General features: G+C 38.8%; 1 protein-coding gene across 3 annotated transcripts in view; it reads left to right on the top strand.

The window, feature by feature from the left end:
* LOC308555806 (uncharacterized protein) overlaps nt 1-15,334 on the top strand; it is a 40,979-nt gene that overhangs the window by 14,971 nt on the left and 10,674 nt on the right. The gene's annotated exons all lie outside the window — the stretch shown is intronic.

The following is a 15,334-nucleotide window of genomic DNA, read 5'->3' as shown; positions in this document are numbered from 1 at the left end:
GTCACTTTGAAAAGATTTATTCACTTGAAACAGTTTTTCAAGAAATTAAACATTTTAAAAATCACGAGAGCTTGGGATACAGTAAAAAGTATTTCCAAAGAGACAAGAAAGAGGTGGATTTCAGAAAAGAAAAAACAAATTCATTATTACATGCATTAGGTAAAATTTTTGTTTCCCCGCCCCCCAAATGGGTGTAGTAATATTTTGATATCTGTTCTTACTTTAGGGTGATTTCAAATGGCATGTCAGGGCTTAGACTTACATCATCTAAAAGTGTTCCAATATGATTGTTTACAAGTCAGTTTCTTTGACATAATAATTAACTGATATTCATTTCTGATAGAAATAGGTATTTGTGGGTTTCCTTGTTGAACTAGTAAAAGTCCCCTACAACTTTCTTTCCTCCTTGCATGTAAACACTGGGTTTAAGTGATTTTGGATTCTTGTAACACTGGGTTTATGTCATTTAAATTATAAATGGTGATCCGAAACGTTGTGACTGGGGCGCAGAGGCCTGAGGCCAGTGACTCCAAACCAGGACCCCAACCTTGAGGGGCAAAGGGAATTTCCTTAGGCCTAGCCATTTTTACATGTTAAGTTTTGCATCCATGATATAGGTGTACTGACAAAGCCTGTGTATAAGTACCACACACTAACTGATTGTGCCACTGGAGGAAGTATGTGAAGGTCAGGAGTTCTGTCTCCTAGACAAAAGGTTTATGAATTTGGGTCAGACTCTTAAAATGAATGAATCAGTCTGAGAGTTTCCTCACTTACGAGAATGAAAGCCTAGGGGAGGGAGCACTTCCATGCTTACAGGAGAGGAGGGCATGTGGAGCTCTCAGAATTCATTCCTGGGGCTGCTCAGGTGGCACATATGGTCCTTCTGCAGGGACTAACCCACTTTAGGAGTTGTAGCTCAACCAGGAGTATCTAGACTCCAAGCTTGAGAATTTTTAACTTTCTGAATGTAAGTTTTTTTTCTTAACTCCAGGCTGCTTATTTGAGCTGATTTTAATATTTACATTTCTTTCTTTTAGATATCTTTATCTATTAAATATTTCAGTCATTTAACTGTAGTTTCTTTTATTATTTTTTTTTTATGTTATTTTTCTTTTTTTTTTATTTTTAGGGAGAGAGAGGGAGGATGTGTGGGGGTGGGGGGAGACATCTATTTGTTGTTCCACTTATTTATTTATACATTTGTTGGTTGATTCTTGTATGTGCCCTGACCAGGATCAAACCTGCAACCTTGGCATACGTGCTCTAAACTGAGCTATCTGGCCAGGAGTAACTGTAGTTTCTTTTAGTAGTACACAATTTTATTTCCTGTGTGAGTATGAAAGATTTTTGATGTTGGACTTTGAAAATGTAACTTGATTGAGAAATAAGTGTGTAAGGCAAGAAAATCCTGGTACCAAACAGAAATTTTGTTTCATTTTAGAATCTCAGACTATGAGATGGACATATATAAGTTCTTGGGCACATTTTTCAGTTTAAGATCAGTTTTTGTATGTGCATGTCCCTAGAGAACTTTGATATTTAAAAGGTTATACTATTTTTAAGGCAAATGAATTTCTATTTGAATTGGTATGAGAAAAAAACCTCAAGCTTTTATAAATCTTTGAAAATCAGAGTAGGTTTCAGGGATTAAATACAGACCCCTAAACTACTCACTTCTGACAATATCCCCAATGTGAAATAGAGACCAACTATGTCTCTTTCCTTTTAGTTAGAAGGAGATCTGAAAATTTTTATATTTGACAGTTTGCACTTTTATACTCTTTCATGTTTAAAGAATTTAACCTTAGAATGATTTCCTAAATACAAAAGTTAGAATTAAATTAATATTAAATTTAAAATAGCAAAAGTTAATTAAAAACAAACTATTAAATAGTAATTTATTTATTTTACACAAACAATGCATATGAAGGATAAAAAATTCACTAGACACTAATTTTTAAAAAATATGTGTTTATTGATTTTAGAGAGAGGAAGGGAGAGGGAGAAAGAAAGAGAAACATTGATGTGAGAGCATAACATCAGTCGGCTGCCTCCTGCACACACCCCAACAGGGAATCGAACCCACAACCCAGTTTTGTGCCCTGACTGGAAATTGAACCGGCAACCTTTGAGTGCACAGGAAGATGCTCAACCAACTGAGCCACACTAGCCAGGGCATAGTTACTAATTTTTTTGAAGTCTAGTAGTTTTTTAAGATATGAAATGATGAGATTTCAGTTTTTTCAGAGCATTTCAGGTTTACAGAAAAATTAATCAGAAAGTAGTTTCTGATTAAACTGCAGCCGCAGTTTGTCACATGTCCTATTATTATGTTACATGTATTTGTTATAATTGAGGGATCAATATTGATGCACTAAAGTTCATTCTTTATATCAGTATTGACTCTTTGTGTTATACAATCTATAGGTTTTAGCAAATGTATAATGAAATATAACCATTATTTCTATATCATATATAATAGTTTTGTGTCCCTCAAAATACCCTCTGTTTCACCTATCCATTCATCCCTCCCTCCAACCCCCAGATCCTTCACAAGCAAAGATCTTTTACTGGCTCTTCCAGATTGTCATCTACTTGGAATCATACAGTATGTAGCCATGTCAGAGTATCTTCTCTCACTTAGCAATATACTTTTAAGTATTCTCCTTGTCTTTTCATGGCTTGAAACCTTATTTTTTTCATCTCTGTACAATATTTCATTATATAGTTATATCACAGGTTGGTTGTTTATTCTACTATTGAAGAATATCTTAATGAATGAGACAGCTATAAATATCTGTTTGTATGTTTCTATGTGAATACAAGTTCTCAACTCATTTGGGTAAAGACCCATATGATCATTAGATCCTATGGGAAGAGCATGTTTAGTTTTGTAAGAAGCTACCTGTGTTCCAAAGTAGACACACCATTTTCCGTTCCCACCAGCAGTGAATAAGGATTCCTGTAGCTTTACATCTTCACCGTATTTGGTGTTCTGAGTCTTGAATTTTATCCATTGCAGTAAGTATCTAGTGATCTCTATGGTTGTTTTATATGCAATTCCCCTATGACATTTGATGTTGACCTTATTTTCATATGCTTATTTGCCATTTATATATCTTCTTCAGTGATGTGTGTTTAGATCTTTTTGCCCATTTTTCATTGGATTGTCTGTCTTCTTATTATTGAGTTTTAAGAGTTCTTTGGACATTTTGGATGCCAGTCCTTTATCAGATAAATGTTCTACAGAGATTTTTTCCTCCCTGGCCTGTGCCCTTCTTTTCATTCTCTTACCACTGTCTTTTGTAGAATGGGGTTTCATTTAATGATCGTTACAATTTGCTTTCGGTGTTGTATCTTAAAATTTGTCAGTTAAACCAAGGTCAACTTGATTTTCTTTGTGATTTTCTAGGAGTTTTTTACTTTTGCATTTTACATTTAGATCTATGATCTATTTTCAGTTAATTTTTGTGAAAAGTGGAAGGTCTATATCTAGATCATTTTTGTTTCTGTTTTTGTTTTTGGATAACCACTATTTCCAGCACTTGTTTAAAATACTTTCTTTTCTCCATTGAATTGCCTTTTAGTCCTTTGTTAAAGATCAGTTGACTGTACTTGTGTGGGTCTATAGGAAAGAAATGGAGTTTTGTATCTGTAAACCTTGCTATATTCTCTTATGAATTCCCAGAGTGATTTTTGGATTCTTTCAAATGTTTACATAGAAAATCATGTCATATTCAAGAAAGTTTTATATCTTGCTTGTTAATCTGTATACCTTTTGTTTCCTTTTATTGCCTTGTTGCATTAGCTGAGTTTTCTAGTACAATGTTGAATAGGAGTAGTGAGAGCAGACTTCTTGCCTTATTCCTTATCTTACCAGAAAAGCATCTAGTTTTTCATCAAGTATGATGTTACCTACAAGTTTTATGTAGATGTTCTCTTTCAAGAACAGAAACTCCCCTCTATTACTAGCTTGTTATTATAAATGAGTGTTGGATTTTATCAAATGCTTTTTCATTTTCCCCTCTTATTCCTGATACAGTAGTGCTCCCGTATCTGCAGGGGATATGTTCCAGGACCCTAGTAGATGCCTGAAACTGCAGGTAGTACTGAACCTACATATACAATGGGGTTTTTTTTGTACATACATACCTATAATAAAGTTTAATTTATAAATTAGGCAGTTAGAGATTAACATAACTAATAATAAATAGAACAATTATTACAATATACTATAATAAAAGTTATGTGAATGGTTTCTCTCTCAAAATATCTTACTAGACTACACTCACCTTTCTTCTTGTGATGATGTAAGATGATACAGTGCCTATATGATGAGATGAAGTGAGGTGAATGATATAGGCATTAAGATATAGCATAAGGCTACTATTGATCTCCTGATATTTAATCCATTTTGAGTTAATTTTTGTGTATGGTGTAAGATAGTGAACCAGTTTCATTCTTTTGCATGTGGCCGTCCAGTTTTCCTAACACTCTTTTTTTTTTTTTAAGTCCTTTAATCGTATTATTTTATTTTACTTTTTTATACCTTTATTGATTTCAAAGAGAGGAAGGGAGAGGGAGAGATAGAAACATCAATAACGAGAGAGTCATTGATAGGCTTCCTCCTGCACACACCTGACTTGGGATTGAGCCCACAACCCGGGCATGTGCCCTGACCGGGAATTGAACCCTGATCTCCTGGATCCTAGGCTGATGCTCAACCCCGCTGAGCCACGCCCAGCCAGGCTTCCTAGCACTCTTTATGGAAGAGCTTGGCCTTTCCCATTTTATATTCCTGACTCCTTTGTCATAATTAATTGACCATATAAACATGGGTTTATTTCTAGACTATTCTCTTCTATTGATCTGTGTGTCTGTTTTTATGCCAATACCATATTATTTTAGTCACTACAGCTTTGTGATATAGTTTGAAATTAGGAAGCATGATACCTCCAGATTTGTTTTTCTTTCTCAAGATTTCTTTAGCTATGTGGAGTCATCTGCAGTTCCATACAAATTTTACAATCATTCTATTTCTGTGGAAAATGCCATTGGAATTTTCATAGGAATTGCAATGAATCTGTAAATTGCTTTGTGTAGTAGGGACATTTTAACAATATTGATTTATCTAATCCCTGAGCATAGAATGTCTTTCTATTTATTTGTCTTCAATTTCTTTCATCAATGTCTTGTATAGTTCAGTATTCAGGTCTTTCAATTTCTTGGTTAAAATTATTCCTGGGTATTTTATTCTTTTTGATGCAATTGCAAGTGGATTGTTTTTTTGTTTTTTTTAATCTTCACCCAAGGATATGTTTTTATTGATTTTTAGAGAGAGAGAGAGAGAGAGGAACATCAATCGATTGCCCCCATACGTGTCCCAACTGGGGATCGAACCCACAACCCAGGTATGTGCCCTAACCAGGAATCAAACCTGCAACCTTTTGGTGTACAGGACAACACTCCAGGCAACTGAGCCACCTTACCAGGGCTTTTTAATCTGTTGCTGAACTCAGTTTGCTAATATTTTGTTGAGAGATTTTTTTGTATCTAGGTTTATTTGAGATGTTGGCCTGTAATTTTCTTTTCTTGTGGCATCCTTATCTGGTTTTGGTATCAGGACAGTGCTTTGTAAAAAAGTGTTCCATCTGTTTTTTGGAATAGTTTGAGGATTGGTTTTAATTCTTCTTTAAATATTTCATAGATTTACCGGTAAAACCATCTGTTCCTAGATATTTCTTTTTGGGAGGTTTTTAATTAATGATTGAATCTTCTTACTAGTAATCAGTCTATTCAGATTTTCTATTTCTTCATGATTCAATCTTAGTAGATTACTTCTAGGAATTTATCCATTTCTTTTAGATAGCCCAATTCATTGGCATATAATTGTTCATAGCAATCTCTTATGAACCTTTTTGTTTCTGTGATACCAGTTGTAAAACCTCCTCCATTTCTGATTTTATTTATGAGTCCTCTCTGTCTTCTTTCTTGGTGAGTCTAGCTTTTGTCAGTTTTATCAAAGAACAAGCCTTTAGTTTCATTGATCTTTTATATTGTCTTTTTAGTCTCTATTTTGTTTACTTCCACTCTGATCTTTATTATTTTCTTCCTTTTACTAACCTGGCTTCATTTGTTCTTCTTTTTCTAGTTCCTTGAAGTGTAAAATTGGGTTTTTCAGATCTTTCTTTTTTCTTGATGTAGATATTTATTGCTGTGAACTTCCCTTTTAGAACTGCTTTTGATGCGCCCCATTAGTTTTGGTGTATTGTATTTCCATTTTCGTTTGTCTCAGGGGTGTTTGTTGTTGTTTCTTAAAAGGTTAAGGTTGGTGGTACGTGGGCAGGCTAAATAGCCATCTCAGACTGTGGATAGAGAAAAATTGGATGTATTTCAGGAAAGGGGGATAGAGGATGGGGATATCCAAAGGGAAGGGACTACACAGCACTGAGTCAAAGGGTGTTGGGTCCATAATGGCAGCAAAATATACTTGGGACAGTGAAACAAGGAAGAGCATAGAAGAAGCAACAAGGAGAAACTAGTCTGGGCTGCTTTGGCTCACTGAGAAGTCAAAGAGAGAAGGGGGCCTTGGAGACAGTTTCAGGGGGTAAGCCCAGGATGAGTTGTTGCTGCCCATTGCTCCCCTGGTTGCAAGTCTCATGGGATCCCCTTGGAAAGAAGAAGGGGGAAGGAGATGGCACTGGTGTGCTCCCCTGGGTAGGGTGGTGAGCGAACATTGGGTCCTTTGTCCTGAGCATAGTTATCTCTTTCTTGCAGGTGGAAATCTTAGAGGAGGTCTCAGGAGAGTGTCTCAATAGAATATTCATCAGCTTTCCAGGTGTGCTCCTTCAGGGTCTTCATCTCCACTAATTGGTTGGTGCCAAGGCCAGGAGGTCATTAGTCAAAGTAGCTGGTCCTGAGGCAGCCACAGCACCATTAGTCTGGTTTTGCTGCCTTCCTGGGCCTGGAACTGAAATGCAACTGAGACCTAGATGTTATCTTTAGGGAGAAAACGCTCAGGGAGTCTAAAGTGCATGACCAGCGATATGCTTGGGGAGGATAGATTACCCTGGGGACAAGTTTCTTGTTTTCCCAGTTTTGCCCCTTGCTAGGCATCCAGGGCTTCCTGACCTGGTGAGTCTCTGTACCTGGGTTTCTGTACCTGGCCCATCTAACATTTCTCTCTTTTTTTAAAAAAATTTCTGTTATTTTGAGTGTAAGTTTACCAAGCTGGGGATAGTGAAACAGGAAGGGCCTAGGTCTAGGACCTAGGATCTAGGTCTAGATCGATGTTTCTCTCTCTCTCCGCTCCCTCTCTAAAATCAATAAAAATATATTTAAAAAATACAATAAAGGGGCTGAGAGAGAGCCAAGGCGGGGCTGCTGTCAGGAGAGAGCCAAGCCGGGGCTGCTGTCAGCTCACTGGAGTGTCAGAGAAAAGGGGGTCTTTGGGACAGGTTCAGGGGATTAGCCCGGTCAAGCTGCTATTGCCCATTGCTTGCCTGGTTGCAAGTCCCGTGAGGTCCCTTAGACTTTAGGAGATGCACCCCTGTAGAGGAAGAAGAAAGGAAAGGGAAAGGCGCAGGCATGCTTCTGGGAGGGAGAGTGCACCTGTTGTTTTTCTATTGATTTCTTTGACCTATTGGTAGTTCAGCACCATATTATTTAATCTCCACATGTTTGCAGATTTTCCAGTTTTTTTTCTTACCATTGCATTGTAGCTTGATACCATTTTGGACAGAAAAGATACTTGATGTGACTTTAATCTTTTTAAATTTATTAAGACTTGTTTTATGGCCAATATGACTTATCCTAGAGAATGTTCTTTGTGCACTTAAGAATGTGTATTCTGTTGCTTTTAGATGATATGTCTTTTAAGTCCACCTGGTCTAACATATCATATATCCTTATTAATTTTCTGTCTGGATGATGTATCCCTTGATGAAAGTGGATACAGTCCCCTTGTGTGTAACTTATTTTTTCCTCTTACTGCATTTAGAATTTTCTTATCTTTAACTTTTGACACGTTAATTATAATGTGCCTTTCTGTGGGTCTTGTTGGGTTCATTGTTTTGGAACTTCCTGGATCTGGATGTTTGTTTCTTTCCCCAGGTTAGGGAAGTTTTCAGCCATTATTTCTTAAAATAAGGTTTCTGACCCCCCCCCCCTTTTTCCTCCTTTGGGATGCCTATAATACAAATGTTGTTCTGCTGGATGTTGTTCTATAAATCCCCTAAGCTATCATCACTCCTTTTTCCCCCCGCTGGTCTTATTGGATCAGTTAGTTTCACAGCCTTGCCTTTGGGTTCACTGGTCCTTTCTTCTGCTTCAGTCTGCTGTTGAGCCCCTTTATTGTATTTTTAAAATATATTTTTATTGATTTTAGAGAGGGAGCGGAGAGAGAGAGAAACATCGATCTAAAAGAGAAACATCAATCAGTTGTCTCCTATACGCACCCCGACTGGGGATCAAACCTGCAACCTGAATATGTGTCCTGACCAGGAATAGAACTGGCAACCTTTTGGTTTATGGGACAGTGCTCAACCAACTGAGTCACACTGGCCAGGGTGCTCTCTGTTGTATTTTTCCACTTAGTTATTTTATTCTTCAGCTGTGATTTGTTAACTTGTACTTTTATGTTTCCCCTTTGTTGAAATTCTCACTTTGTAGAGAATAGGTGAGCATCTTTATGACTGTTATTTTGAATTCTTTATCAGGTACATCACTTATCTTTTTCATTAAGGTCCTTTTCTGAGGTTTATCTTATATTTTATTAGGAATTTATTGCTATATTTCTTTGTTTTTCTTGACTCTCTGTGTTGGGTTCTATGCTTTAGATGAAAGAGCACTTCTCTCAATTTTGAAGGAGTGACTTTGTATAAGAGGTGAATCTTATCATTCAACCCTGCCTTAGTTCTTGGTTATCTCTCAAACTTTTGTCATTGTCCAATAAGCCCATTTTCTTTTAGTGCCTCCCACTAGTTGAAGATGTACCAAACCTGTCAGTGCCCCAAAGGAGAGGATCTCAGTCAGCACTTAGATTCAGACATACTGGAAGCCAGCCCTCAGGCAGCAGCTTTTAAATTATGCAATACACCTCTTTCAGGGGAAGACTGGTAGACGGGCATTTCTGTCTGCTCCCTCTGTGCTGAGCTCTGGGGTGATAGCCAATTAAGAATTGTTTCTTTTGCTGGGCTGGCATGGCTCAGCAGTTGAGCCACAACCTATCATCCAGGACATCGCCGTTCAATTCTCAGTCAGGGCACATGCCCAGGTTGCAGTCCCAATTACCAGTAGGGGGCCTGCAGGAGGCAGCCAATCAATGACTCTCTCATCGATGTTTCTATCTCTTTCCCTCTCCCTTCCTCTTTCTGAAATCAATAAAGATATATTTTTTTAAAAAAGTATTGCTTCTTTCTTAGCTTCTGTCCTATTGAACCCATGAATACAAGCCCTGCTGGCCAGCAGAGCCAGGCTGTCAAGGGATGTGTTCTTTGGGCAGCAGACACAAAAGCTAGGGCACCAGACGTGTATGCAAGCTCCTTTCTCGGAGACACCAGTGAGCTGGGGCTGGGACAGGATGGGAGAGAGTGTTAAGATGGCACCCTCCAACCTTTCCAGTCTCTGAGAGGATGTAGTTGGGCCCTACCTGTGTGTTTAACTAGAAGCCTACAGCTGTGAAGGTAAGCTAATAATCCTCTTTCACAGATATTGGCAGCCTAGAGTGAGGTTGATGGAAGGTGCAAAGATGGTTATCTCCAGCCTTTGTCTCCAGACAGTATCTCAATAGGTCTCTAGATGTGTGCCAAACCAGAAGCCTGCCCTTCAGACCAAAGCTCCTGGACAAGCAAATAAGCCTTTTTCACAGAAAGAGTGGGGTGTTTTAGTCTGCTCTTTCAGTGCTGTGCCAAGACTAGTTTCTCCTTTGTTGTTCATGGGACCCATGAACAAAAGCCCCACTAGTTAGCCAAAGCTAGACAATTTAGGTGTGCCCCTGGGCAGCAGCCACAAAAATCGGGGCACCAGACCAAGTGTACAAGCTCCTTTCCAGGAGATACTGGTGAGCTAGAGTAAGGCAGAGGTAAAATGTAAAGATTGTACCCACTAGGCTCTGTCTTTGGAGAGTTATTTCAGTAGGCCCCTAGTTGTATGCTAAATTAGATGCCTGCCTTTCAGGCTGCAATTAAGATAAGCTAATAGGCCTCTTTCACAGAAAGACTGGGCATCTGTTCTGTTGCCTCTCTGCTGTACCCTCGGTGTGATAGCCAGTTAAGAACTCTCTTGATTTGTTACATTCCTTTGGGATCCTCAAGCATAAGCCCCAGAGCCAGGTGATCTGTCCCCAGAGCTAGAGGTGTTTCCCTGGTGACAGCTGCAAAAATCATGGCACCAGTCAAGGGCACAAGATCCTGAGGACTACTAGATTGCTGGAGAGAGGCAGAGGAAGAGTGGAAATTCCATCCACAGACCTCCTTCTTTAGAGACTATTTCAGTAGGCCCCTAGATGTGTGTTAAAGTAGATGCCTGCCCTTCTGGCTGAGGATTTAAGATAAGCAAGTAAGCCTCTTTTACAGAAGGGATGAGCTCTTTTCATTTGGCTTCCTCTATGCTGGGCCCTCGGGTGGGTGAGTGCACAAGTATGAACCCTTTAAGAACTATTGTTTAGTTTGCCGTAGCCTTGTTGGTCTCATGGACACAGCCCTATTAACTTTCAAAAGGGTTCGTCTTCAGATGCAGGCCTTAAAAGTTGGGGTGCCAGATGTGGGGTTCAAGATCTTTGCTCCTCAAGAAGTTTGGGGTTTTGAGTTCCCTCCCAGTTGTTGGGTTTCCACAACAGGGGTGGGGTTTATGGCAAGTTTGTATCTCAGCCACTCCTACCTACTTTGATATGGGTTTTATTTCAAGGAAATTGTTTGGTATGTAGCTGTGGATTTGGTGTATCTGTGGGAGGAAATGAATTCAGAATTCTCTTACATCACCATTTTGAACTGGACTATTTTATTCTGCTTACTTTAGGCCTAATTTGCTCTTTTCTGTTGTTTTCTCACAGAGATACTTACATTATGATTATAGGTCATTCTTTTTCTCTAGTTTATTTGTTCAGTGGTATAAATTTTTTTCTAGGCACTACTCTTACTACTATTACCGCATACAGACAACCTTTGATATATTCTATTTTCATTTCATTTATAGATGGTCTCTGACTTTCAATTGTTCAGCTTTACAATGTTGTGAAAGTGATGCCCATACGACCATTCTATTTTTTTACTTTCAGTACAGTATTCAGTAAATTACATGAGATATTCAATACTTTATTATAAAACAGGCTTTGTATTAGATTATTTTTGCCTTACTGTAGTCTAATGTAAGTGTTCTAAGCATGTTTAAGGTAGGCTAGGCTAAGATATAATGTTTGGTAGGTTATGGGTTTATCAGGATGTAACCCCTTCATAAGTCAAGGAGCATCTGTAATTCAAAATAAGCTATGATTTCCCTAGAAACTTTTTTTTTTAAATCCTCACTCGAGGATATTTTTTCCATTGCTTTTCAGAGAGAGTGGAAGGGAGGGAGGGAAAAACAGAAGCATCGATGTGAAAGAGACACATTGCTTGGTTGCTTCCCACAGGCACCCCATCTGGGGCCAGGGATCCAGCCTGCAACAGAGGTATGTGCCCTTGACCGTAATCGAACCCGGGACCCTTCATTTCGCAGGCTGACTCTAACCGCTGAACCAAACCAGCTAGGGCTAGAGACTTTTTAAATTCTCTGTGTTATTTAGAAATGTTGTTTAGGCAGCACTCTCCCTCGTGGGAGCATGACCATGCCTTTCTTCCCTCTCAGGAGTGCAACTCCTAAACTTTAAGAGTCTCCACGAGACTTGCAACCAGGGGACCAATGGGCAGCAGCATCTCGTCCTGGGCTAACCCCCTGAACCTGTCTCTGAGGCCCCCTATTCTCTGACTTTTCAGTGGCTAACAGCAGCCCCGCCTTGGCTCACTTCTGTTGCTGTGTCTTTTACTTCTCAGTAAGCCAAAGCAGTCTTTCCTAGGCTTATTGCTTTCCTATAACATGTCTGGGGAGCCAAAGTAGCCCTGCCTAGGCTCTCTCCTGTGCCTCCTTTTATCCTAAGCCCTTCCTTGTTTCACTGTCCCCATCTTTAATAAACATACTCTCAAAATAAAAAATAAAAAGTGTTGCTTAATTTCCATGTGTTTGGGGGTTTTCCAGCTATTTTCCTGTTACTTATTTCTAGATTAATGCCATTGGGGTCTAAAAGCATTATTTTGTATGATTTCTGCTCTTCCAAATGTGTTAAGGTATGTTTTATGTTACAGAAGATGGTTTGTCTTGGTGAATATTCCATGTGAACTTGAGTAGAGTATGTATTCTGCTATCAGTAGATGAAGTATTCCATGAATTTCATTCAAACCAGTTGTTTGGTGCTGTTTGATTCAACTACAGTCATGTACCACATGATGACGTTTCGGTCAGCAACAGAGTTCGTGTATGGCAGTGGTCCCATAAGGTTATAATGGAGCTGAAAAACTCCTATTACTTAGTGATATCACAGCTATCATAATGTTATAGCACAACATATTACAGTTACAATTGCCTACAGTATTTAGTACAATAACACAACGTACAGGTTTGTAGCCTAGGAGCAATAGGCTATACTATATATAGCCTAGGTGTTTAGTAGGCTACACCATCTAGGTTTGTGTAAATGCACTCTGTTATGTCTGCACAACAAAATCACCTATTGATGCATTTCTCAGAGCATATCCCCAGTGTTCAGTGATGCATGACTTTATACCCTTTTTGATATTTTAATTTTTAATATTTTCCTGATTTCTGTGAATTTCCTGATTATCAATGACATGTTTAGAGATCAGATTACGGTGCAGTTGACAAAGAAATTTGCTTTTCTGTTCAACTCTGAATATTTTAAGATAACAGAATTATAAATGATAACATAGGACATTTTAGATCTTTAGAAATTTTATATGATTTCTAGAACATACTGTTTTGGTAATAATGCTTACAAATACAACATAATTATTATTCCTTATTTGACAATGCTTCCCTTGTATATTAGCATGGCAAACAGGCCTACTTATTTTAATTTCCCCTTTTTAGAAAGAGAGAGATCATTTTAAATGTTTCAGGAATCTTCTTAAAAATCTCAAAAGTTATTTTCAGGGAAAGGAAAAGACTTTAATTTTTGAATTTTGGGAAGTTTGTCAAATAATATCAAAAGTTTTAAAACACTTGGTCAAGCCCTGGCTGGTGTTGCACAGTGGTTAGAGCGTCAGCCTGCACACTGGAGGGTCGCGGATTCAATCCCTGGTCAAGGGCGCGACCTGGGTTGCAGGTTCTTTCCCTGCCTCCAGTCAGGGCATGTGCAGGAGGCAACCAATTATGTGTCTCTCACATCTGTCTCTCTCTCTCTCTCTCTCCCTCCCTCCCTTCCTTACTCTGTCCCTCACTCCCTTTCACTTTCTAAAAAACAATGGAAAAAATATCCTCTGGTGAGGTTTAACGACAACAAAAATGGCTCTCCTATCCATTTCCCCCCCTTTGGTTTGTTTAGTTACAGGTAGTTGTGGGCTTTGTCTACATTTCTGAGTATCTGCAGGGGGGCCTGGGGAGTTGCTGAGGAGGCTTTAAAAAATCCACATGTTAGTGGACCCACACAGTTCAAACCCATCTTATTAGGGTAAGTTCTATTTTCAATTCATCTGTCTCTCCCTTCTAGCATTGCTATCGTTTGTCTCACTTATCCATAAACTATAATTACTGAATACATTGTTACTGTTACTAACTTAAACAAAGTAGTATTTGTCAGATTAAGTACAAATAGTAGGAAAAAGAAGATATTTTACCTTCACTAATTCCTTTTCTTATGCTCTAACTTTCTTATCTTTTACCTTCTTCTGATGAATTTTTAAAATAATTTTTAATTTAACAACAGTTGAAGTACAATATTATATTAGTTTCAGGTGTCTAATCATGCCCTATGATTAGACATTTATATAACTTATGAAGTGATCAACCCAATAAATCTAGTACCCATCTGACACCATATATAGTTATTACAATGTTATTGACTATATTCCTTATGCTGTACTTTACATCCCCATGACTACAATTGGTACTTCTTAATCCCTTCACTTATAGGTAACTGCTTTTCCCTTGCTGCTTTTAAGATTCTCTCCTTGTCTTTAACCTTTGCCATTTTAATTATGATGCGTCTAGGTGTGGACCTCTTTAGGTTTATCTTGTTTAGGACTCTGCAATTCTTGTGCTTATCCATTTCTTTTGCCAGGTTAAGGAAGTTTTCTGTCACCATTTCTTCAAATAGGTTTCCAATTCCTTGCTCTATCTTCTTCTTCCAGCATCCCCATGATATGAATGCTGGTATGCTTGGTGTTGTCCCAGAGGCCCCTTAAACTGTCTTCATTTTTTTGGATTCTTTTTTCTTTTTGCTATTCTGATTGGATATTTTCTGCTTTCTTATCTGTCAACCCACTGATTCAGTCTTCTGCTTCATTTCATCTGTTGATTCCCTTTAATGTATTCTTCATTTTAGTTACTGTATTCTTTATTTCTGACTGGTTTTTATAATTTCTATTTTCTTTTTTTATGCCATTGGAATTCTCACTAAGTTTCTTGAGCATTTTTGTAACCATTGTTTTGAACTGTGTATCTGGTAGTTTGCCTCCATTTCATTTATTTCTTCTTCCAGAGATTATTTCTGTTCTTTCATTTGGGACAGGTTTCTTTGTCTCCCATATTGGCTGTCTCTCTGTGTTTGTTTCTATGTAAAAGGTAGATCTGCTGTGTCTCCCAGTCTTGGTGAGGTGGCCTTATGTGGTACATATCCTGTAGGGCCCAGTGGTGTAGCCTCTCAGGTCACCTGAGCAGGGCACTCCAGGTACACCTTCTTTGTGGGCTGTGTGTATACTTCTGTTGTAGTTGATCCTTGATTGCTCTTGGCATATCATTGGGAGGGATTAATACCCTAGGCCAGTTGTCTTTGAGGACTGACTGTGACTACATCAGAGATGCTGCTGTGCAGGAGCAAACCCCATGGAGCAGAACTCCTTTCAGTGGGGCTCAGCGTTATCTGAAGCTGGCCACCAGATGCACTGGACCAGGGTCCTCCTGGGAGATGCAGGCCAAGGTCAGCTGCCTCCTGTGCCCTGCCCAGGGCCACCTGGCATGAACTACAAAGCAGTCTGTAGGTGGCTGCTACTTGTTCTGGGCTTGAAGGTGCCCAGGAGAGGCCAAGCTGAAAACCAAGTCTGGCTGATGCTAGTTCTGGGCTTGG

Source organism: Miniopterus schreibersii (assembly GCF_964146895.1).
Source record: "Miniopterus schreibersii genome assembly, chromosome: 4".
NCBI classification, from domain to species: Eukaryota; Metazoa; Chordata; class Mammalia; order Chiroptera; family Miniopteridae; genus Miniopterus; species Miniopterus schreibersii.
This window is presented reverse-complemented; position numbering and strand designations above follow the sequence as displayed.